Below are 26,635 nucleotides of genomic sequence, written 5' to 3'. Positions count from 1 at the left end.
CTGGAGAAAAAGACTCTACAATGGAAAAACAGTCAGGGCAGCCCTGATCCCAGACACAGCCCTGGATTCCTAGTGTGACACTGGGAAATTTGCACCACAGCCCTGGCAGTCTGGGCACAGGGATCCCCCTAGGCCTGCAACAGCCGTGGCACGCTGCTGAGCAACGTGTCCCAGCACAAACCCAGGGCTCCGGGCCTGCACAGAAACATCAGCAGTGTGAGAAGCAGTCAGACAGCTACTGACACACTGTCCTCCCTGATACCGCTGGACCACAAAGCACTGTGTCAATTGAAAGAACTGAACGCACGAGAGGCTTAGGACCAAATCAAACTTTCCTCTTAGAAAACAATTTGGCAGTGAAAAGGTTTGCTAGAACAGATGCTAAGCAGGAGCTCCAGCACACTAACGTCAACACTAACAGACGCTTTAATTCTTATCTATCAACTTAAATATCCAACATGCAGCTGTTATGTACCTCAAGCACCACATGTACAAAGTATTTTAAAAATCATAATTTCATACAGCACATGAGCCATATTTCCATCTCCATTTTTATTTCTCTGCTGATAGAATCATCTGTAGGGCCGTCAGTTCAAGGCCAATCACTTGGATTTGATATCAGTTTATCTATCAAACAGACACCTTCAACTTGCATCACACCAGACTTGCATGTTTGAGTATCTAATTTTTCTTGCTCTTCCATACTCCACAGGGGTCTAAATCACTAATAGTAGATGTCACTCAGTGTGGGTGACAACGCAAGATACTGGCATCATCAAATCCTACTTGTACCACCGCAGTCACACTGCAAGCCAAGGAACTCAGTATTGTCCTCGTTACAGCTGCACGGACCTTCTGGACTCACAAGGATGTAGACTGGAGATGCTGGGGCACAGGCAATGAGGGCAGAGAGCACACCTCACCGAGCCCTTCGCACACCACGGAGCTTCCAACTCTCAGCACAGTTTTGCTCTCCGGGTACCAGGACAACTCAGAGCACTGTGAGGCCTTACTTGTGTCTCAGCAACAGCTCGCAGCCACCGTCACAGCCTCAGTAAACCTCACTTGCCACAAAGCTCCATCCGTCCAGGTCTGACCCCTCCAGGTGTCAGCAGAGGCGAGCCACGGGCTCATCCTGGGGCGACACATGGAGCAGGCCCCGTGTCCAGGTACGGGCAGCGCTCCCCGGCGCACTCAGGCACCAGCCCCATCAGCCGGCAGCAGCCATCCCCCAGGCACACTCAGGGCACCCCGCTGAACATGGTGCTCCGCTCTTACAAACTTGGGAGAACGAGGAATAGAAATAGTCCATAAATGAAAATGCAAGTGAAAAGTGACCCAAACAGAAACCTGTCGATGGAAGTAAAGAAGACAGCGAGAAAGATAAAAATAAGCCTGCCAAGCAAATGCAGATTGTCAAGACCTCTCACTTCCCATGACCGGCCGCTGCAAATATTCTCCAACTTTCCTTAGCTGCATTAAAGGCTACTCAAAATCCCCTGTGGAAATACCTATATTCAAACATAGCTCCCAGTTTTTCCCTTCCACGATCATTAGAGATGAGGTAAATATGCAGTATGGATAACATGACATATGTAATTGAACAGCAACCTTCTGACTGAGGAGCAGCGCCGATTCAGAGAGGAACGGCCTAGCAGGAAAAGAATACTTTTTATGTGAGGGAAAGCAAATGGTTGCAAGGAGAGGCCTCCCACGTGCCCGTATAGCAAGAACACTGGTGGAACAAACATCTTTAGATTCAACTAAACCAAGGAGGGAGAAGAAGCTGTAAGGCACCAGAGTTCATGTGGAGAGACGTACGCGTATCCCTATCCCACCAACGCAACCACTGTGTTTCTGCAAGCACGACGGCGAGTTTTGTAATAACATGAGACTAAGAATCATAAATTATATGTAAATTGCTTGTGTATAATTTACGAATACCCAGGGCTAGATATTATTATTCACTGCATTAATAGTTTTCTACCGAGCATTCAGATTGTTGCGTTGCAGCTTAGAATCCTCCCTTTTCCTCCATGACCCCACATGTGAAGACACATATTGTAAAAGAACAATATTTACTTATGACCAAAGGGGAAAATATCCTTGTTACACTGCAAAGCTTATATTTGCCATAGGAAATAAAAACAACAACAACAAAAAAAGGAATCTAAATTGTTTTCTTCAAAAATATGAAAGCAATATGATCTCTGCCTGCCTATGATTAAAGGTGCTTTGTAAACAGATTGCTGTTCATTCTGTGAGTCAGACACCATCATATTGCAGGATCAGGGTCTGGTAGTCTGAAAATACTTAGCAATCCTACAAGTTAAACATGATATTTATAAATAGAACTTTCTAATTAACATTTCTCTTTTGTCTGTCACTTAATTTGCTTTTTTTTTTATGGATAGCGAGCACAGTGACAGCATGGTACTACTCTTGAAATAAAGCTGCCAAGACAAAAGCCTATGTCTTAGATTTATTTTTAACAGCAACAACGAAAGCAGTGCTTTTTCCCCTAGTTTGTGTTTGTTCTGTCTGCAGGTTGCTCTGATAGTAGCTTGATTGCTTCAGTAAAAACCAGTAGGTAGAAAGTATTTTTTCTGAAGAGATATTCAGTGCTGTAACCTGCCCTCTGGACCCCAGGTACCTGGAAGATACTTAAGGGTCATCTGTGTTATTTGACAAGTGTTACATCTAGTATGACAGGCAAAGATACAACCTCAACACTCATTCTACGGTGCCATTTTGAACCTAACTCTGGTGGCAAAATGTTATTTTTTTTTAATATGAAACCTGATAGCTTGGTGCTGAAACACGGATTTCCAGACACCAGATAATATCAAAGCGACCATTTATGATGCCTGGAATCATAACCTCTGCGTAAGGCTCAAAGACTCATTCCACGCAAGAGATACATACATAAAACACCGCAGTCATTTATGGGTGCCCTTTAGCCCAGATGTCTGAAACTACTCTGGTGAAATACAGCAACCTAAAAACAGTTTTCTAAAGAAAAAAATAAGCAGGTAAGGAGCAGTTTTCTCATTAAAGACCTCCAAGGAGCTACAGAAACAATCCCACTTATTCTTACTGGTACTACGTGAACATTAAAATGTTATCAAATACAAGGCACTTTCGACTGCAATGCCAAGTGCTTGAAGGGACCAACAGCCATACATTGTATGTGAAACAAAAATTAGACAGAGAAGTGGATGCTCCAGGTACATGTATGGATTGCCTGAGCTCTTCACTTCAGCTCCACACCACCTCTGAGAGGACAGAAATACGGCCTCTTCCCCTCCCTAGGCTGATGCTAGCACATTTTTAATCCTCATCTGTCTAATGGTACTTTCCAGAATACAACCTAGCAACCCACATGGCACAAGAAAAATTCCATTTGATGACTTCTACCTTTCTGCCTTCTAATAAGGCAGAAAAAGGAAGAGGAACAAAGGATGACACATGTGCCTCCTCGGCCCCCCTCACTAGGGCAGTACAAGAAGCTAAGAAACTGAAATGGCCTTGGCTCTGTTCAGCACTGCTCAGCAACAACTAAAACATCAGTGTGTTATCAACATTGCTTTTCTCCTACAGCCAAAACACAGCATCGTACCAGACACTATGAAAGAAAAATCAACTCCATCCTGGCTGAAACTGGGACAGCAGGATAGAGAAAAAGGTGTATTACAGCCTGCATCTGCCTATATAGCTGCATTAAGATAAGCTACAATCTCGTTTTTAAGCTCATTAATTAACTGCTTTCGACCATAGCCGTTTCTTCACAGCTTTCTTAGTCTGACAGTGATAAATACACACTAATGATGTTAATAGTTCAGATTTACACAGCTGGAATAACATACAGAATGGCATTCATATTTGTAGGCTTGGCAAGATCCCGAGTTGCCCTGCATTGGGGCAGCACCGCTGAATCCACGGCAACTGCGTAGAGCTGCACTGGGCAGAGCTGGCGACCTATGCGCCAGGACTCAGACCACAAGCACTCAGCCTAAAAGCAATAATTATGTATTTGTAGAACTACATACTCACCAAACAGGCTACTACACTGCAAATCACCTCTCCTTCAATTATGGCATGTAATTTTTAACGCTGTTCAAGACGAATTATGATGAAGTACTTAACCAGGCTCCAACTGACTGATAATGTTCTGGACTGCTTGTCTCCTTCTCCTCACTCCTGCCAGATGGAGAGATCGAGATTAGTTTACACCACATAATGAGAGCTTGCAGCTGAAAACATGAATGAATGTTGCACAGTTCAGTTTGATCGCTTTGATAAACTTTACGCAGTTAAAAAAAAATAAGACGTTTCTACTAATCCATTCTTTTTATTTGCCTTTCTTATCTTGCCAGGAATCACTGTACACTTGGGTGTTTTGTTTAAAATGTAATTAAATCATAATATAAGAATTTAGATTCAATAACCAATATGTAAAACAGGTCAGGGTTTTTCTTGCATTAACATGATCTGTTTTCACGTTGGTTATTGTTGAAGGCAACTATACGTTAGCTCCTTTCTTTTGTATCTGTAAGACTGCTCCTTTTGGATTCCTCAGGATTCATGCTGCTGAAGAAAGATGACTGTAAATATAGCACTGCTTATTTGGTCCAACTGTTACAGAGTTCAAGGGAGATGGAGGACCACTAAAGCCCCTTCTGATGTTAGAGACTCCCATATGGATCCACCGTAACATGAAATATTGGGAGGTGGGGCTCTGACTCTCACTGAATGCTGCCACAGTGATTTCACTCTCTTTACTAGCATGTGCACAGATTAATTACCAATGTAAAATACAGAATGCCTGAAGAAATGCAACGCGTTTCATTTTAGCACCTGGCTAGAACTAGCTGCAGCTGTAATAACCTGCGCTACTGTGCAACTTGATGCACTGACCCCTCAGATTGCTGTGCTTCACTCGATGCTGCAAAGGAGACTGCAAGCAAAATTATCATTGCAAAACCTTTCAGCTGTTCTGAGAAGGGAATGACAGGAAAGCAATCAGCGTCTGTTTTCCCACGCAGTTCTGTTGCAGAGAAGCATGTCTTGGGAATAGCGCTTACGAGACAATTTTCTGAAGTACGAATGGGGTTTCAAAAAAAGTACGTGCAAAGTTGCTTCATCTGAAAATGTTATTAATAATGACATGAATTAATGGCAAATTCACCAATTGTTCATTAGAACGAGCAATTAAAATGAACAATTGGCAAAAGAGGTACTGTATCTTGTCATTAAAAAAAATCAGTTACAGAACTCTAGAATACCTATAAGCAAAGCGGGTTGGTCACCTGCCTGCGATCCATTACGTAAACGAGCAATCAAAGTGGCTGCACGAAAGGTTTATAAGTAGTGTAAAATAATACATTAAAGGTAATACTGCAATGGGAGGATAAAACCTTTTAATTTTATAAGGTAGGCAAGTAATTATTTGTATGAATGGGGATGTGCTCACCTATCCATTAACAACTGCCTGCAGAACACACAGAGTGAGCTAATAGCAATAATTATCTACAATTAACGATGAATATAAACATTTCTTTACACTCACTAAATAAGCAGCAACTGGAGCTCAGTATACACCAATGGTGCAACCAGAGCAGGGCATTTACCATGATGAAAAGGAGTAGCCATACCAAAGAAAGCTACTGAGAAGAGGCATTTCTCTATTAATAGCAAAACCGACAATTTGGAGCTTTCATTTCTCTGCTGCTGAAGCCCGCATGAAAAGGCTGGACTGCAGCCAAAATGCGATAATCACAACGTCTGCAAATCAAAGAAATAAGCCATCAAGGAGCTCCAGTCTTTCTACACAATATAATTATCAAACAGTATCAACCCCTCTCGCTATCTGAACTTCGGGAAAAAAAAAAAGAGAGAGATCTTGTCACAAGCACCAGCGAGTGGAGCAGGACAGCAGAAGTGAGGAAGCCTCTTCCTGCCCACCAGCCACAGGTCCAGACTCAGAGCCCTGCCTACTGCTCAGCTTGCTCTCGCCACTGCTGTACTAGGGAAGGTGCCTTGTACTTGGAAAAGCATTAAATACACGGGCCTTCGTGCCTCTCCTGCATTTCTTTTAGTTCCTTCTCTAAATGTAAGTCGAGAATGTCCCAATTTAGTTTTTTCGTCACTACAGCTGCTTGCAGTTTGCATTTTGCATACCACTTGCCCATCTGATGGGAGATGAGCAGGTGTGCTCTGAGCTCTGTTCCAATTTACAGTTTGTATTTTAAAACAGACCATAACTTGCCATAGGCATTTGGTTCTAGGACAGAATGCCAAATACAAAACAGGAAGGTTTGCTTCTTAATTGCCTAAGTAAATAAAACTTTCTTGTGAAATGTGTTACTATATAAAACATTGATGAAATACCACAGAGTATTTCTACATTTTCCAATCCCCACCCTCAAAAAAAGAATGCTAACAACTGCATTTCCCACACTATCCTAACAGCCACAACAATTCTTCCTTCCGGTCAGTTGGAGGCCTCACAGGGACTGGGAGCAGCTCCTCTGGGAAGTTCACGTCGCTTCCAAGATTTTGCTTAAGGAGAGAGGGGGCATCCAGAAACACATTTTGATGTGTTGCAACAAAGGCTGCAGCAAGGAAATGAAATGATTTATTGTGTTTGGTATTCACAAAGTTGGTTGCTGCAATAAGGAAGCGTACATCCACAACGTGCATCATGACTGCACAATGGGCAATGCCCCTCAGTTACACAGCATGAGTCTTGATGTCACTCCTACAGTTTTGTGTTGAGGAGAAATAAAGGTTTGCTTTCGACCTGATCTCAGATCCTTACACCTGGGGACGGTGATGAAGACTATTCAGGCCCCTCAAGGCAATAGCATTAGATAGCACTAAGAAGTTTCATTGTTTAGTATGGTCCCAATTCCTGCAAGTCACATATATTTTAGGAGCCACGGCACGATTTGGCTTCTGGTACTTAATGCTTCCTTGACTCTGCCCACCTTGACCTTTCTCATTAAGAAAAGGTCCATGAAATCCACGTGATACTGATCAGTTTTAGAGCAGAGATTACCTCAGACTTACCTGCAAATAATCTTGCAGAGAGCTTGGAACTCAGCAGCAAGGGCTCCCCATCCCTCCATGCCTTGTGCAGCCGTCCTGGAGCAGAGCAGCCAGCTTCCAGCACACATCCGCCGATGTTCTGCTGGTAAAATGGGCAGTGCAGGGAACACTGACATCATACATTAGCACAGGATGCCTGTGGATGATACAAAAAGGAGGTCCTACAGCAATTTTCCACACATTTCAAAATCACGAATCTTTCTCAAGGCAAATTCAGCAAATTCAAAGTTGGACACCAATCCGAGCACACAACAGCTTATCTCTCGGTTCGCTTTCTTTTATTTCCGTTCAAAAACTATTTTAATGTATGTCATTACTAAGTTTGAATATCTGTGCTTCAATTTCTGCCATTTTAAGCATCTGTCTTTTTTACAGTATTGTCTCCCTTCATTTTACTTCTGCTTTCCACAGAGCATGGCAACAAACATATAGCAATGAATTCATCTAATTATGTTATTATTACATCATGAATTATGAATAGGATTAATCTCATGTACATTAATCACCTAAAAGTCAAGGATCTAGCTTCACTGGTCCACTGGACAGCTTAGTCACTAAAGACAAACACCTGCAACATTGATCCATGCCCTGCCTCACAGTGGAAATGGGCTATTTTGCCCCAGGGACTCATGTCTTCCTGCTGCTCGGCAGAGGAAGTCTTTTTATCATTGCTTAGGTGCTCAGCCTTTTAGGTATACAACATTAGGCAAGATAGATACTCCTATTCACATATTATATTTTATTAAGGCTTTTCTTTGTACTTATACTGAAAAGATGTTCATCCTTGCACACAGAATGTTATAACTTTGGTTGTTGAACTCTCCTGACCAGGGGCAAGTTGGAAAGTGCAGGTGTTTCTGCTGGAAGAAGTGCCTCTTACTCTCACATGTCCTCTTACTAACAAATATTCAAGTACCCACTATGAAACAAGACACCGCATTACCAGGAAGCAGGAATAAATCATGAAATGCAACCTTAATATCTAGAGGAATGTTAAAATCAGGAGAAGTTTGCTAAAGCAATTTTTTGTTGCCAGAGACTTGTCACAGGGTTTTTCACTAGAAATACCCCAGTGATAAAACTAAAATTCTAATCTTTTTTAGGCATTCAGTTTTTTTTCATAGTCTACCCAGACAGAATCATTTGTAAAGCTGTCCCGTCTTCAGTTTGGGGGGGTAGGGGGAAGGCAAAAACAATTAGCAACTGTTTCGAGGAATGAAAGTTTGCTACTAAAAAGAATTAAAAATTCGAAATGTTTCCAAATAGGATACTTTCCTTTAAATAGGCTGTTAGGAATCCTTAATACCAATGCTACTCCGTGTGACTGTTGTTTCTTTCATATGTCACAGGTTTTATTAACCAAGAGAACTCTGTGATAGTTCTACAAGCTGCACAGTAGACTACAAAACAGTTTAAATGTTCAAATTAAATCATAATTACAGTCTTTTTGGTTTCTATCCTAGAATTGTTTTTCATTAAAGTGGTTTTCATATATTAAAAAAGAAAGGACAAATCAAGAAGGTTATAGACAACATAAAACATCTCAAGTAGCTTTGACTTGAGTTTGTATGTTCAGGATGCAGGAAACACATTATAATGCCAGCTACATTAACAAGAGCGATCGCTCTGCAGGTAGCAGGAATGGTCACTTTTGCTCCACACAATAATTGATAGAATGAGAGATCATGAATCACTGCTATTCAAAGAGTCTGTTTACATTATTTTCATACTCTGAGCCCTAACTCGCTCTGTTTCAATGCCTCCCCCATGTCTGAACTCCCCAAATTTGACCGGCTAGTCAAAGAAACAGTCAAATCATTACTGCACTGAAGCTCACGTTCTCTTGCTTTCTTCATTAAAAGCAATTGAGTCTCACCGAAGTCAGCCAAACATAAGCACGAGCCTAAGTTCTGTGCGAGATTTTGGCCTAAATCAGTGTAACATTAGTCAGAATTTAGCTTCAAAACTCCTCAGAAATATGGGTAGTTATGAGAGAACATCTCAGTGCAAGGAATATTAATTAAAAAAGTGGACCATGTATTGTCTTTCTATATTAATGCCTCTACAATCCACCTGACTTTCAGATGACCAGAAACACCTATCCAGAGACACAAAACTTTCAGAATGCCAGGCAATGGTGTGAGAAGCCCAAAAAGTGAAGACAGTAAATACAAAGCATAATCTTATAGTGGGCAGAAGTGCAAAGGACTATGGTGGAGACGGTGTTCTAAACAAGCATTTATATACAAGTTCAGTGCTAGGACACTCTTCACTGAAGCTCTGAAACAGAATTAAGGAATTCTGTAGTTATTTCCTCCAGGATACCCAACCACGATTCCGATCGTGCAGAAGCTGCCGTGCAGATCTAACTTTCCTTATTCAGAATAAAGCTCCATGTTCAGATCCACTAGCGTGCTGACGTGAGCCATGTTCCTGCAGCACCAGCTCACCTCACCCTGCTGCTGGCAGTCATGCCTCATGCTGGCCAGAAGCAAAGACTGCTAAGAAAACTCATGGTCATTTATCAAACAGGACTCAATATACAAACTTAGAACGGTGAAAGTGCTTAGTCCTGAGCCCTGACAATGGCTTCATTTTCACTGTGACTTCTCACACATGGACAAATTAACCCTCAGAAAAAAAAATATATCTGCTTGATTATGCTCTGTTAAATGTAGAACAATGTTCCTAGGAAAATATGAAGACACACCCTGTATGATTTTAATTCTAAATGGGAAAAAGAGCAATGTTCCAAATCCTTTTCTGTATTGCCCTGACATCTGAGGGCTTGTTATTTTAACAAACACTTGTGGTATTATTCCAATATTCTAAAATTCTTTGCGTTATTTTAATATTTAAAACTTATTAGAAAAGGCCTCCATTTGCCACGACCCACTACTGAATGTTGATAAACTGCTGTGGGACTGCAGTTTTTTTCCCAACAGACTCCATGTACGTGTAAATTTAGTCACTGTCATCAAAATATGAGTTATGTTCAACTGAAAATAATGGTACCTGTTGAGTGGTCAGAAAATGTTAGTGGCTATTAATAAATAATCTTCACTGCACATGGCGATGTTTGCCGGTATTATTATCTTGCCCATATGAAAGGAGTTTGGCAAGGCAGAGCTGCCCACTGGACAGTGATGCACAAGCTCATCGCCAGCATGCAGCGTGTTGCTAGAGCTCAAGGATGCCTCAAATCCATCCCTATCTCAGCTTCAGATCACCCTTTCTACATGCTGCATGTATGTTTTGATACATACGTAGAACTGATGCATCAGCTACTGAAATACCTCCGTCGCTCTCGCACTGTGTGCCAAAACAGTGCCAGCACGTACAAAGCAACATGGCCAGTTGAGAGCAGGTGTTTGAAGACATGGATGGAAACAGTCAGGCTTATGAGAAACCACTCTGCTAAGTGTGAGGAATCCAGCTAAGAACAGCCACCACATTTTGGTTAAAAAAGCACCACCAGACTGGTAAACACAGGCTGTTCAGTTTCATAAGCAATTCATCTAAGGATGAGATTGGAAGCTAAAGTATTCCGACATTCATCTCATAACTTCTTTGAGAAAATACTTCTTTGAGATCACTACTTCCCTGTTGCTGAATAATAAAGTATGTTAATCGTGTGTTAATCCTGTATTAATACACATTAATAAAAATACCAATGTTTCTGATGCATCAGAGGACAACAAAACACTCTCTCTCTCATTTTCCAAAAACGAGAAAAGAAAAATAAAAAATTCAAGTCACAACACCATCTGCTTGTACTAAGGATTTTACGTACAGTAGTTATAAAGAGGGGAAAAAGGGGAAAAATGAAAAGAAAGGTCACTCTCCTAGTAAAGAGGAAAAATATATAATATAATCACATCTAACATAGTCATTGTTTCTTACAATGGAACCGGCCACATCTTAGAGCAGCTATTTAGGTTGCTTTATAAATATGGAGCCTCCACTTTAATAGAACTTTGCTTGGCAAGTTCCGAGATATTAAATGGTTCTAATCCTTTTCTACTTTATGACTAGCTCAAGAAATGACCTCTAGCTAGATCTGGCCTTGTTCTATCATGCAACTAGATTTTTCTTACAGAAAATAAATTAAAAAGGTGTGACCTTGCTGAGGGCTTGCAGAGAAAATGAGGTACATCTTGTCACAAGCAGAAGAGCCTATTTGAAACATGGTTTGTTCAATTTGAAAGGCTGCTGCTTTCCTCAGATCAGAAGTTAAGATAAAGGCAGTTGGATGAAAGGAGGAGAAACATTTCCAAGAGATGAAATTAAAGAGCTACACTGGGAACCCATTCAGCAACACAGTGCCTTTTTGTGTGCGGATTTATCTTGGACTCATCAGCCACACCTCGTCCCTGTGCGCTGAGCGTGCTCCTCACCGCACACAAAGCCTGTCAGGAAGGGAATGGTGAACGCTGCTGGCAGGAGCCAGAGGACACCCCTGCAGCCCTTCCTGGCCCAGCAGGTCACAGCACACATGGGGCAGCCCACCCGACCTCACCTTGTGCTCGGGGATGGAACCCTGCACCCCCTGACAGCAGCGGCCATCTTGTGAGACTTGCAGCCAACAGCAGGCATGGCGCTGGCGGGAAACATCCCAGTTTCGGATGCCACCCTGAGCAAGCTCTTTTCTTACCTTTTAATAAAAGTTTACTACAAGTTTTCGGCAAATTCTTAACGCATCCTTATTCCTATGACGACAACCAAGGGTAGACAAGATGGGGGCCGCGAGGCCCTTCCACCTGCCTCAGCATCCAGCCGCCTCCTCCAGTGTGCTAAGGGGCCCGCCAGCAGCCCTTGCTCAGGCTGCCCTCTGCCACACAACTCAGCACCATGCTCCAGCAGCTGGGCCGTCAGCATGGGGCTTACTGCTATCTCTGCCTGCCTGCAAGCCTGCTGCATCTTGTCCCTGCGGTGCCCTATATATAGCCCCAGGGGCTCTGAGGTAGGCTGCTTTACCTCGCATGGGCTCGTTACCTCGCCTGGTGAGGCCCCAGTACCAGCTGTGACCCTGAGCTTTCTCTGCCAGACCCCAGGCTGGCTCTCCCTCCTCCTGCCCCTCACCCTGCTCGGTGCAGATGGGATGGATCTCACCCACTCCAACAGCCGCGTCCAAGTTTCTCACAGCTCTTTCAGTTGCTTTAATCCCAATTTGAGTGTTTCCTCTTTGCAAGCTTTAAACAGCGTATAAGCAGAACCAGTCTGTGAAAGATCGCCTTATCACAGCAGCTATCCAAATAAAACACAAGCACATGTTGTACTAATTCTTTCGACCAAATATTGCCTAATTTCACTTCTTCAGAAGAAAATTTGAATGTGAACAAAGCTTTTGGTAAAGTGAGACGTGGAATGTCAAACAAGAAAGACAAATATTTCCTCCAGAGGCTAAACTTACTGCAAAATATTAATCTCTTCTTCTACATGTCTACATCATCTTCTTCACATGTCTTTGGTGAAACACCTGTCTGCAATTGTTAATAACAACTATTTTTCAGGGTACGCACTTCAAAGACAGTACTGCAACGTCAAGCAGTGTAAAACTTTTGAAGTAATTTTAGCTAAATACTTCTGTGACAACTGTCTGACTCAATTTGTCTTAGCTGACTATTTTCTGATATTATAAAAACCAAAGGCCTGGTTATCAGTCAAAAAGGTAAAAAATTGAGTGAGAAATAACTACTAAGTTGTATGAATGAAACATAATAAAATCATGTCAGCGTTGTAGTTGATCTAGGAAATGATCAGCGTCTCCTGCTTCCTTATCTTTAGCTGAACTATGCTCTTTTTTCCCTAAAAGAATCAAACACAAAATATTTCATGCATATGAAAGGACAAAAAAACTTCAACAGACCAATGAAACAATGACGACCCAATTATAAAGGCATTACAGAATGAGAAGATTATATTTGTTCATACTTGTTTAGCACACTGAAATAGTCATTAACGTGGCAAAAGATGCAGATTCAAAATAGGAGGACGTTAAGACAGGATGTATATTTGTAATTACTGAATGACTTCACATCACAGGTGAGTACTGCAGCAAAAAATGAAAGGAAGAGAAAAGGAAGAGAGCTGGGGCAGGGAAGACGAAGTAAGCTGGGCCTGAAGAAGCAGAAAAAGTTCTGAAAATTACTCTCCAAAAAAACCACCCTCAAAAACCACCAACAAAGAAGGTGAAGCTGACCTCAAGACTCTAAGACAGGCTCTTGAAATCCTAACTCATACAAAGCATCATGACTTCAAGGCACACAGACATAAGAGGATTAAGGTAAATGTCCCACCTAAATGCCTGAGAAAACAAAGATTAGCTTTAAGTACTGAAAAGAAACAAATTCATATGGATGCACCATGTGCAGGAAGAATAATTGCAGGGCTGTATTAAGAACCCACTCAAACAAGCACCACCTAACATAAGGCAAAACCCCAGGTCTTATTGCCACCTTCTGAGCACAAATATACTCATGTCAAAACTCCACTAACGTCAACAACTTGACTGACTGAAAACCTATTGAAGTCAGAGGAAAATTTCTCACTGACTTCAGCTCATTAAGACTCTCTGTTTAGCAAGATTAAGGCAAGACAAACATCAGCATTGTTCCCAGGGGCAGGCAGTGGAATGGCTGCCCCAGCACGCAGCACCCACCTGCCCGGTACAGTGACACCCACAGCACAGCCCCAGCATGGCAAAGATCTCCTACAGCTGAACAGCCTATGGTACTTACGTTCTCATGCTCATTTATGTTACATTTATGTTAGCAGAGAAGAGTGCAATGCCTCTTGAAGGATGATATCACTTGTGGACATTATTCTACAAGTTTGAACTGTGGCTGTCATATCTTGACCCTTGTATCAGACATGGGAGATGTCAAATGAAATATAAGCATTTGCTCTGAATGCTGTACTCATTTTCACATCAGAGAATATTTTAAAAGCAGCAATGCAGCTGTTTGTGCATCTACGAGACAAAAAGAGAAGCAATATGCTTGATGGACTGGCCATACCATACAACTTCAATAAATTCTTATTAATTGAACATTAAAACTTGGAAAAAATCCCATTCATTATCTTGTTATACATCTGCTGGATGTAATCCTGGTCTTCACCACCCTTGCAGCATTGCTGAGCACTGGAAGAGTTATCCTGTCCCTCACGTTCAGTACAATTCAGTGAGGGAAACTTGGAACACACCAAGCAGATATTAATTTCTGAGATTGCTTTACTGGGTAAAACTAACAGGTACATCCTTGAACTACTACAGTCAAAACGCCTCTCTCTGACCTCTCTATTTAAACATGAACATAAACATAGGGATCTGGGAATAGCCTCCGCTTTCCTAAGTACCCAGCCCACTGCAACACAGCCTCACCAAGCGGCTGTGGGCACGGGGCTGCAGTCGGAGCAGGGCTCAGGGCTGGGCACTCACTGGGGCCCTGGGCCACGCTGCCTGCTCCGTGGGAACTAATAACCCGCCCCGCTCCACAGAGAATATGACAAGCAATTAAGTGCTGTCAAGTCAATAACCTTTTGTCATGGCACCAGTTAATGGGGGAAAAAAATCTCTTCTAGGTTTATATTTTTCTTCCCACAGACTGTTTTAAGAAAAGCCGTCTGTCACATTAGCAGCATTGTTTACAAGCAGAATTATTTATTATTAAAAATAATAATAATAAATTAGGCAGACCCTGAGATCAATTTTCCATGAGTGAATCAAGACAAGTATGGCTCCGGAGGCCAAGATGACCATTCGATGAAAATTAGACATTTCTATTTAACAAGAAATATTTTCGTCCATAGGCCAAATATGCACCAGACAGAACCTCAATTTAACATTTTTCAGGAGGGTTTTCCTACTGCTCTTCTAAAAAAAGTGACCATTATTCTCATCAGTGTGGAAAGCAAGTAGTTAGCACCCAACTCTGACAGCTTTATCCAGAAAAATTCGTGGGAGGCAGATAAAAACTCCACCCATCTCTCACCAAAAACGTAATGAGGCATGGGGTAAAGCACAAAGCAGGACAAATGCCTTCCAGCAGGACACCACACAAGGGGAACGCAGCAGCTGCACCGGGCTCAGGTTCCCCGTGCTGCAGGACCAGCAGTGGCACTGAGGTGTCTCCGACTCGGAGGCATGGTAAGGCTGGGTTAGTGCTCCGCCCAGGGAGCTGAGCTGGGGTGATTGTAGGAGTGGGTGCTGCTCTTTCACCCCAGCAGGGCCGTGCAGCTCCTGCAGCAAGTGCTTGGGCAACCTGGAGCCTCTGCAAGGAAAGCCCTGAAGGGAAAGCAGCAGCAGAGCTATTGCCTATGGCAATGCTATGGGAAGAAGCGGTAGTGACAAGATGACATTGAGAGTCTGACACTGTAGATTACCTCAGAACCATATCAAAATGACTCTCAGTTATCAGATCTAGATGACAATGAGACTCTAGCATCACTGTCATCTATTCTGAAAAAATAAATAAATGGTACATGCCACTAGCCACGGGAAGGGATGGTGATTATAGATATATTGTGGCAATGCTGTCTACTGTAAGGACGGCTCTGGAGCTTTGATGATTAACATCACCCCAGATTTATACCATTTTGTCTTTTGAGTTAAAAAAACATACGAATCTGTGCTACATTTAATGTTGCAGCCATTCAGCTGGCACTCATACAACAAAGTACTGATATAACAACGGAACAATCCTAATTAATCAGTAATAAATACTGAATCAGTACTCATCGTTCTGAACGTGCAGAAAGGACGCACGCATCCCTTTGGGCTCCAAACTGGGCAGCAGCCTGCAAACCTCCCGCACACCGATGCCCTCACTGGGGGGCACCGAGCAGGCCCCCAGCAGTGCAAACAGCTGCGGCCAGCAGGCCTGGCTGCCCTGGGCAGTGTGCCCGGGTGCCACCCCCAGTGCAGGGGGAGCAATGGGGAGCGACGTGCATGGCAAGGCAGGGGGGCAAACGCGGTCCTTTGGGACAGCAAACAGCAATACCCTATAGGCAAAGAAAGAGCATGCCCAGAAGAACACATGTCACAGAAGAAAATATTTAATAAATAAATATTTATCTTTGTTTTTTTCCTCCAAAAAAGATATTGGATGTGACATTCTGTTTCCATTTTGTTACGAAATTTCAGAAAAAATGTTACATTTTAAAGGAAAAGGAGCTGTTTCACACTGACCACCAAGTCATTTGTCTCTTCCTGTCACATTCATTTTTTTGTTCCTTTTCCCTTTCATTAGAATCATACACAGAAACTACAAGCTAATGGAACAGTGATCAACATCTACTTCAATAACACTGAGAATTCTCAAATGTGCTTTGTTTGTTTTGTTTTTTTCCTACAAAATTAACATATTAGAGACTATTTACCACTGTACAAAATTCCCTTCTTTATTTATGAAAGCTACATCTTTACTATCGTGATGTGAAATGAAAAGCCTCCTGTACTTGTTGCATACAATTAAGCCGCAACAAAAGCCAGCCCAAGCCATTTCACATTTCACAGGGCTGCAATTATTCTTTAACTGTTAGAATATGCTGTCCCCCAGGAGCTAATTACAGAAAAGCTCTCATCGCACACAAGAAACATACAAACAAATCCTTCAAGCACAAAGCAAATGTTGAACATTAAAGAGATGCATTCAGGAAGTCACACCAATCAGTTTGGTTCAGCTAATTACTAATCTGATTTCTGGAGTAGTTGCATTAGATAATTATGATGCCCATTCACAACTTGAAAGCCAGGACTTTGACTGATTATAATAAAGATCTAGGACTTGGAATAAAAGTAAGAGCAAAGTATGAAGCTCACATCAGAACAGGGCTGATGTGATATATTTTCTTAATGCATCCAGCTCTTGAGGACCCCATCCTAGAGTTTGCCAAAGCCCACAGGAATACCGTCCCTCATCTCACTCACGTTCCAGTCAGGCCCAGACTGCCGCCGAGGCAGACTCTGCCTGCAGAGCAGGCTCACCAGGTGCCCAAACCCAAGCTCTCATTGCTGCTTCCCCTCAGAGCTCCACAGCGGCCTGGGAGCAGCCTCCCAGCCGCCCTCCTGGCCTTTCCTCGCACCTCAACTCATCAGAGAACCTGCTGTCATCACGCCTTAAATAACCTTTCCTCACTTCCAGCTTCTCCAGGGCTTTTTTCTTGCTCCAGTGCTGGCTTTGCTGGAGTTGGAACTTTTTCCAAAATTACACACACTACGTATGGACATCCCGAACTTCAGCTCTTGCTCTGGTCCTGACGGAAGACCTAAGGTACTATACCGCAGTTCTAATTACAGCGTAAGACACTGACAGACAAGCCAAAAATGTGTTTCCTGAAACACTGGTTTACCAGAATAAAGTGACTGCAGTTAAAGCCCATCAGCCACACATTTACAGGCAGCGACTCGCTGTAGGTCTTTGTACAAATGTAGCCACTAGGAATTAAAACTTGGTACAAATGCAAGCTGCCAGGAATTACAGCTTCTCCCTGGGTTGCAGCCTTGCCCATTTAGCATCATCCATGTTTGTTTCTACAAAGACACTGCGTGTATTACAGAAAATACCCTAAAACATGGAAAATGTTCTCTCTTTTGCAGCGTACAACACCTGACCATGTACCGCACCTGATTTCTGATGGATGCACGGTGGCATTAAATAAGCACGAAATCCAAACAAATGCTGAACTTCCAACAGCAGTATGCAGCGAGCTGCCCCTCACCAGACCAGGGCAACAGCGGTGACTGAAAAACCCGGATTCTGCCTCATTAAACAACAAGGAAGCGTCAGCTGCCACACCTGGGCTTGTATAAAACTCACACAGAATAGAGTGCACATCCAGACTGGCACTTCTCCAAATGGGCATGCAAAGTACGGCAGACTTGTACTGTTTGCACACAGGTAGGCTGGACACTTTTTTTAAGCATTATGGTGAAAGGGATTCTTTGCTCTTGTTAAACTAAGTGAAGGAGAGTTGCAAATCTGTATTTCAAAGTCAACAGGCTACAATATTTTGAGGTCTGCCATATGCGATAGCTTAAAATTCAAAACTGAATGAAAATTGTGTGGGGTGGAAACTAATGTTATGGAATCTGAACCAAGGCTACATTTATATTTCACTTTAATGCTCTAGCTGTTTAATCAAAAGATGAATAAAAGGTCTAAAAGACCAACACGCAAAAATATCATAGTTCTGGAATTTAGCTTTAGCTTCCTATTGTCAACCAATTACTGTGTAATTTTTTCCCTGTGACTGAATAACTAACTGTTAGCAAATAATGAAAAGGCAATTACAGCAGAGCTTTGTTCATATTACCCTCTTCATTTTATTCAGGCTATAATTATTGTCAATGCTGGAGGCTTACTGTACCATGTAAGTGGCACCAGGGAAGAAAATGGAATGGGCTGGTGCATGGAAAATTGCAAATGTCACAGCTACCTTCATCATCACCGTTGGACTTCAGAGATTAAAAAAAATAAGCAGCAAAAAGCTCTCCATGTGTGTTTTGCAATATCTTTACCTCAAGCTGTTGCAATGGCTGATGAACTGGTAGAAGGGGAAAAATTCAAGTATCATATCTCTTCTTCTTTTTGTCCCCCTGCCCCGACATTTTTATCACTATTTAATTCCCAGAGGACACTTCCTTCTTGCCACAGAGTGCCTGGAAACAAACTCATGGAAATCTCTTTTTAGCAGCACTTCTCATTAAGGATGTCCATGCTGTTCTATAACAGAGAGTGGCAGATAAATGATGTATTTTATGGGGTTTGAGCTTTACTTCTTTGCCACATACAGGCGCATCCCTACAAAAACCCAAAGATGACGACGCACGCACAGAGATGCTGTGTGCCACATTTACAGCCTAACACTGACCATTTATAACATACTGCTTACCTGGGCTTGTAGTATTTACCAGAAACGGTGGAAACGAAGCAGAAACATGCTGTTGCATTTGTAACTCTTTGAGAAACAAAGGGTATTCGGAGCCAAATCCACAAACTCCGCCACATGCTCTCGCATGTGCAGACTGGACCGAGCAGGACGGAGCCGTGGCAGCACTGAGATGTGTGCCATGCTCCACCCCCACTGCCACAATGGCACGTGCAGCAAGGTGTGTGGGCAGTCAGTTAGCGCTAGCGGAACTCCAGATGCCTTAATGAAGTGATCATAATCAAGTTATCCTATAGAAGCTAAGGTTGAATTCATCATCCGTAGAAAAATCAACAGCTTCAATACACCTACATATATATTTAAGTTATAGTATAGCTGAGCAATGTGAATAAAATCAATTGCATGCAGCCAGCACGATACAAGCAGCTCCCTTTTTATGCATTTTCCCTGGCAATGCTTTGGGACCTTTGTGGTCTGTGGTCATTTTTCAGTTCTCTGTGTCAACAAAAACAGACTTTTCAGCTCCAGAAGGAATGCATCACACATTAAATCCCTACCAAATTTAAGTCTACTTTGTCATTTTTTAGATCCTGAATAATATCATAAACTTTTGGGATTACAGAAATAATAATGACCAGAGCCCAGGCAATTTAAGCCTGCTGTGCTAATCACAGAGTAGAAAGTCCTTTATAATAACATCTATATGCTAGAAAAATAAAGACCTTTCAAACCACCCAAACCCCGATCTCCGCTCCCTGCAACAACGCAGAGGGCATTGCTGAGATAACGACGCACATCCTCCAAGCCATTCGCTTCACGTCCCAGCGTACATGAAAAATAACCTGATCGCTTCCAAAAAAAAATCACTTTCTTAAAAACAAAAAATCCTGATTTATTGAAAAACGTAGGATGATGTCAGTGTGAATTAATGTTTCCCACAGGCATACTAATAAGCTCCATGACATAATAACTTGTTATACTACACCAGTGGGACCTTAAAATTATTCCAAAGATAACATAACACAACACTTGAAGCAGCAGGAAACTTCCAGTATGCTTTTAGATGTTTTACAGTGTTACTAATCTTTGAATTGCTTGGAAAAACTGAAAGGAAACAGAATATTTAAAATTGGAAGCACTGCAGTTAGAAAATGACTCCATTCCAAATACCAAATGTGCACAGGAGATTAATGTCACTGCAAGAAAAAAAAACAGCAGAAGGGGGGAAGTTATTAAATACACTTTCTAGGTTGGACATGTGCCTTTTGGTAGTCCAGCAAAAATCTGTTTTTATTTGGTTGAGTTATGGGGTTTGCACACACACACACCGATTTCACATTAACGAGAAGTCAGCCTTACTTATTTACTTGCAGATGAAATTTAAGCTAACGACTAACCAGCAACCTCAGTACACACTGGAGAAAGGAAGCGGGGATGGCTCTGCCATTCTGCAGCAGGTCTGGACACCACCCAGCGTCAGAACGGCCCCTGGAGCCCAGCTGGGGTGAGCTGCTGATGCGCGGTGCCTTGGCCACGTGCTCTCCGGAGCTCGACATTCAAACAGGCAAAACAATTAAGTGGTGCGGTTCAGTTCACGCAGCTGTCACAATTTATATTTTAATCTCCATGCTGAAGCCACTCGAGGTTTAGGAGAGGAATGACGAACCCTACAAAGGAAGCCTGCTCGGTGAGCACTTAGCCAAAAGTTCCCGCGTGCACCCCCAAGGCAGAACGTCACGGCAGGAGGTGACGCAGAGCCAGGCGCGGCTGCTCGCCTTTCCAGTTGCAGGAATTAGCCCGCTGCTTGCCTCATTCCACCTTGGCTGCATTATCCCATTTTAGCACCATCCTATCAACTTGGTTTAGCTTCACCACCACCACTTCTCAGGCCGGGCTGAGCCCCGTGCTGTAATTCTCTGCCCAACATTATTTTCTTCCATTTGGTAAAGGACAGCGTACTCCTGACCACTGCTTCCCTCCAGACTGTACGGTGTTCAGCCGTTGCTAGAAATGAATATTCCATACAAAAAACGTTAACCTTTGATCCAGACACATCTCTGCAGCAAGTGATCCTGTTGTGCTGCAGCCCTTTGATCACCGCACAAAAATTGGAACCATTTGCAAAAGTAAAACTCGAGATTTGCACACAAACCAGACCCCAGAGGATGGCCCGTGGAGGACTGCACCGTCTGCATGGGATGGGGATGCCTGTGCAGCCCGGGCACACGGTGCTTGCACAGCTCACACAACCAACGGAGCCCGAATCCGCAGGCACAGCTCTCAAGGACGTGTGCTGGTGTGGCTGAAACAACGGATCGCCCCAAGCTGGCTGCAGTGAGCCATCTCAGCTCGCTGGGCATCACCAGAGGGGGAAGCAACAGAAATGGTGAAAGCCACGCAGCCACGAAAGATCTGCTTTCCTACTCATCCATGGAACAGTTTCAGGATCATGCGAATCTCCAACAACTGTGCGAAGCTGTTTTCCACAGCGAACCTAGAACACCTGGTGAGCTCTTTGAAGTCCCTGCCAAGTAACTATCTTTAAAAGGAAGGATATACCGTAATGTGGAAGTGTCAGATACAGAGCACTACTGTTACAATAGCAAGGCACGGGCAGGCAGAGAGAAGGGCGCGGGGCAATGAATGCTTTGGGCTAGATAAAGAATAAGAGGGAAATTAATGGAGAAAATTGGATGGAAAAGGAAATATTTTGAAGGTATGCAAAGGCCACCAAAGGATTGAACAAACATAGCAGCACAGAGGAATAGAAATGATACAGCAGTAATTCTGAAATTAATAGTATTCCCATGATCCACAGTAGAGGATGGAAAAAGGTAAGTTATGAACTTCAGTACCACAAGACAGAAGGATTTTTTTCTTTTTCCACCCCTATGAAGGAACGTAACACTGACACATCACTGGAAAACTTGTGAGCCCTGCACCTGGCACAAACCAATGACATCCTGAACCTTTCCTCATTCAAAGAAAAGTAAAAACATGTTTTGAAATCTGGTTCCGTGTTCCTTTGTCACATGCAGGAGCCTTAAGTGATGGGAGAGAGGAGAAAACCTGTTCAGTGGGGTAATTTCAGAAGAACACCACAGAGTCCATTCCCTTCCCTGAGAACACAGGCTGTAGAAGAACACAAACCGGAACAATTGCTCTGTGTATTGCAATGCCTTTGTACTGAAAAACAAACAAACCAAACAAACAGAAACGTACATCCCACGGGCATTCGTGGAAGGCACCTCCTTACAAAGGCAGTAGCCAGGAAAGGGAACGTGGCCACGAGATCTTAGAGGATTTCTTCTATCTCGTTTGCAGCAGTATCAAAATTTATATCCCTCTATCCAAAGCTGTTGAGGGGTGGGTAGGAATGTTACACACTGCTGTAATGTAAGACAGATCCCAGACTGGCAGCAGTGAATTAGCTTAAAGCTATTGCTGCGCAGGACTCCCACGTGTTTCATCTTCTTCATGCTCGCCTCTGAAGCGATTATATGAGGCATCCTTACTGCAACACCAGTACTCAGCCCTTATCCCACCAACTACGGAGGAGATGATGTCACAGACTTTCACTCAAAAAAGAGATGGCATATTATTCCTTCCACAAACGTTAGCACCAACGTGCAGCGGCTTTAGTACTCTCAGGGACTCGCACACTTGTACTCTATGGGCACAAACACACCAGCACTTTAGCTCAAGCCACTAGTGAGCTTTAGAAGCAACCCCAAAATCCATGTGCTGGAGCACATCATGGGGCTGTCCTGGAGTGTGAGTCAGACACCTGCTGGATCAAACTGAACTAGAAGGTGCCCAACAGAAGCACGCTTGGTGTACCCCAGCCCACGGGACAAGCAAGAACCCACCACACTGTGGAGTGTGGACTTAGCATCCACAGCTCCACCTATTTTGTTCCACAGATCCACAACCTGATTCACACTTCTTGTGAACACGTAACCCTGGAGAAAGGTACACTGAAACAAAAGTTATAGTTGAGCACATCCTAAGGCATCTTCTGAGAAAAACAAAATAAGACAAAACATACACACACACACAAACACACACACACACACACACACACACACACACACAAAAGGAAAAGAACCAAGTGTGTAAACTGTCTTCTGTACATATAACAATCTGGCCTTTCCTACAAATAAACTGATGTTAGTGTCTGAAGTCTATGGTGTATAATTAAAAACGTCTAATTCACCCAAGACAAGATTGCCTCAGTGAAAGCTTGTCACCTTCTATATGGGAAAGTCATGCATTATGTATGTTTTACACTGACTTATCTTTGTTATGCAATGAAGAATGTTTTAGAGACATATAGAAAACACACATTCTGTTTCTGTGATTTGGGTTTGCTACAATTAGCAGAAGTTAATTGTGACAGCTATTTCCCAAAATATAGGATGAATATGAGAACAGATGAAACAAAGTGGGGTTCTTGTCCTTGTCTGTCAAGAAAAAAATCTGCCGCCATCCTCTGATAAAACTCTGCAGGAGAAGAATGTGCATGTAAGACTTCAACCGTGAGGGAGAAAGGAGTTTGCTAAAAATTACAGCAATAAGCATGAATGTATTCAGAGACAGATTCTAGTTCAAAACCGGTACTGGAGAAGACTGAGAGGTCACTGGATACAGAAGCACCTTCATGCCATTATTAACTACAGCGAACACAATGTGTTAAAGGGATACGTATGGAAACGGGCACAACACATCCATGAGATATCACTAGTTTGAGAAACTGGTTTCACAGGGCATCTTCAGCCCTATCTTTCATCTCATGAAGCAGGTATCAGCCCAGTGCACTCAGCTGTGGAATCTTATTTTAGTTAGATGGCTACGAAGGCACAGAAGTAACATGAGATAAAATAATCATCTCCCTTTCCTTAAGGCAAATAAAGGTCACAAAATAACATTTAATTACCCACTCTTCTAACATTTATAAGGAAGTAAATTAGAACTACTCCAGAGTGAATACCTAGGAACCAACAACAAATCAAAACATAAATGGCAATTATTTCATGTGTCTGAAGAAAAAGCAAAATATTTTTCTACCAAAAGAAATTGATTCCCCTTCCACATAGTCCAACTGGCCTTGGTATTTTGCAGAAATGCTACTGCAATCAGGTTGTTCCAACTTTGAATAGTATTTTTAACAAATCGGCTTTCAGTAATTAAATCTTTTCTTCTAGCTGTTCCTGGTTCTTATGTAAGACAGAAGTTAAATTGGGGTTGAGCATCCACTTCAACTGCATGCTTTGTGAAATGAGAAAAAAATACGTTTGAGAAGCAACCAAGCCAAACAGTGTCACCTCCCTAAAACGATGTTCAGTAATATCACGTGGGGCAGCTTTCTTTGCTGGCAGGTCTATAGAAAAGGAAGCAATCAAAGCATGCAATCCTGTCACAGATCCTATTTTAGCTTGGAGTGAACCGAGCAACGCACACTGCATCGTACCACTGCCTGAAGTGAGGTGCTGAGCAGATCCCAACATGCAACGCCTTTATCAGCAACACCGAAACAGGAATGGATCCACGGATCCTCAGCACATCACAGATCACACCTTATCTGGACTCTCCCCTTATTCTGCAGCAAAGATTAACTTACACAAACTAATCATCAACTCTAATGAAGATGTCCACCTCTGTATCACTGTCTGGTTTTGACCGACACAGAACTGTATCATCGCTCTAAATCCCACCTCAGTTCTTTTTCATTTATTCCCCTCAACCTGATGTCCATCTTCCATCCTGTCAGTCCTGCCCATCCGCTTTCCCTATAAAGCCCAAAGTCACCCATTGTTTCTAAAAAGCATTTAGAAGTGTTCATTCTTCCAGTGGACAACAGGCACCCAGCAAAATACAAAACCAGAAAAATTCAACTCAAACCATCCCAATATCTACTGTTTGCTTTGAGATTTAAAAGAAAACTCGAGAACATCAGATTATTTTTTTTTCACATTAGGACTCCTTTCACTCTCTATCTGCATGTCTCCTCTGTGTTCCTGTGGAGTACCTGTATCAATATTCCTCAAAGATATGAGTAGCACTTGGTACTGGATACTTCATTTCTACGCCAAATCATGCTTCAGAGGCCTGCAGAGAGCCACACAATCCTACAGTGCAGAGCCAATGCCTATTCACAGAGTGATGCGCAGTTCTGTTGCTAGAAGAAACAATTCTGAAGAGAGAAGGTTTTTGCAATGAGAACTTCAGGCAGAAGGAAATGGTTGTGATGAAACAGTTACCAAGTGTATTACCATCAGTTCTTGTACAATGAGCACCAAAGGACTGGGGTTGCCCAAATAAGACTGAAAAAAGAAGACTTATCTGATTCCAATAAGCTGTGAATTGGCACCCACTAAACTGTGAAGAAGCTTCTATTAAGGTCCCTTCCAACCCAACACCTTCTGTGATTCTACTTATTCAGTGGTGAGTACCCAGAACAACAGGCACCGAAGATGTCTGCTTTCCCCATGTTATACAGGTCTTCAGAAGGCGCTTGAGGAAGTAGTTAATGAATATCTTAAGCACCAAAATATTTAGGAGAAAATAGCAACACGGAACGAGTTTCCCTTCTTCTGGCATATCAAAAGAGTTTTGAAATTATCTGTTCTCAAACCCTCATCTCCCTGTTATCAGTGCCTTACTAATGCTGATCTCAGTTTCAAGCATGCATCCCTCATCAAAACCAAGGAGAGGTGAGCATTCTTATCTATCAGCAGACAAGACTGCCTGGAAAACAGCCATAACGGGGCAGTGATTGCTGAGTGCTGACAGCATAATTCACAGCTACAGTGCTATTAAAACATCCTCCAGTTTTTCCAAAGATGTTCCAAAAATCGACTCACATAACCCTCGCTGTGATATGCAGTCATGACAGTAAGAGAATGACCACATAATCCCCGCTCTCTTCCTTTAAGCAGAAAGGATTAGCAGATCATGTATTTCTGTAAATCTTCATTGTACCAGACAGTCAGAAGTCACGATAAGAGAGAACCATGTTCATAGTCATGACTAATAAAGCAGAGCTTGTCACTTCTCTTGGGGTCAACCAGGACTGGATTAAACCTATCTGGCTTCCTTTACAAAGATTTATAGGATACATTTTAAAATGTAAATGACCACTGTAAATTGTGTGAGATTAACTGAAGAGGTAGCTAGCACGTATTTATCATTACAGTTATAATGCTATTAAGTATTGTTGCAATTAAAGCAAGACCCATCTCTTACAACAACGTAAGGACAAGGTTAGAGTACAGGACCAAGCAGGGAAAGCGGCTGACTGAATGGATTACTTATCGCTTGAAACTACTTCACTTTTGCACAATTTGTTATTCTACCATACAGATCTGCTCCAGAAGTGGAAAGTTCAAGCAGAGATGAGTAACTAAGAAATCTCTAAGCCAATGCCTGAGCATCCCCATGTCCAGAATAATGAATGCCCATGTTCTGGTGTGGCAGTACAAGTACGCCTCTGGATAGAAGCATCACGCAGCTACACTTAATTCTGCTCAGCTTGCAGGCTCCTCTAACGAATAGTTTCAGAAAGGCTAGTCGTTACATCAAGAGACCTTGTACCTGTAAAAACAGGATCATTTTCTAGGAATTAAGAAAACAC

General features: G+C 42.6%; 1 long non-coding RNA gene across 3 annotated transcripts in view; it reads right to left on the bottom strand.

Annotated features, from left to right (window-relative positions):
- LOC110404340 overlaps positions 1-26,635 on the bottom strand; it is a 231,108-nt gene that overhangs the window by 167,940 nt on the left and 36,533 nt on the right. For all 3 annotated transcript variants that reach the window (XR_002442161.1, XR_002442160.1, XR_002442162.1), the window contains exons 3-4: positions 7,072-7,246; positions 4,054-4,200 (exon numbers count right to left, since the gene is read on the bottom strand). This is a non-coding gene — a long non-coding RNA (uncharacterized LOC110404340). The remainder of the gene's footprint in view (positions 1-4,053; positions 4,201-7,071; positions 7,247-26,635) is intronic.

This window comes from Numida meleagris, chromosome 10 (genome assembly GCF_002078875.1).
Source record: "Numida meleagris isolate 19003 breed g44 Domestic line chromosome 10, NumMel1.0, whole genome shotgun sequence".
Taxonomy (NCBI): domain Eukaryota; kingdom Metazoa; phylum Chordata; class Aves; order Galliformes; family Numididae; genus Numida; species Numida meleagris.
Note: the sequence above shows the minus strand (reverse complement) of the source record. Positions and strands in the feature narration are given on the sequence as shown.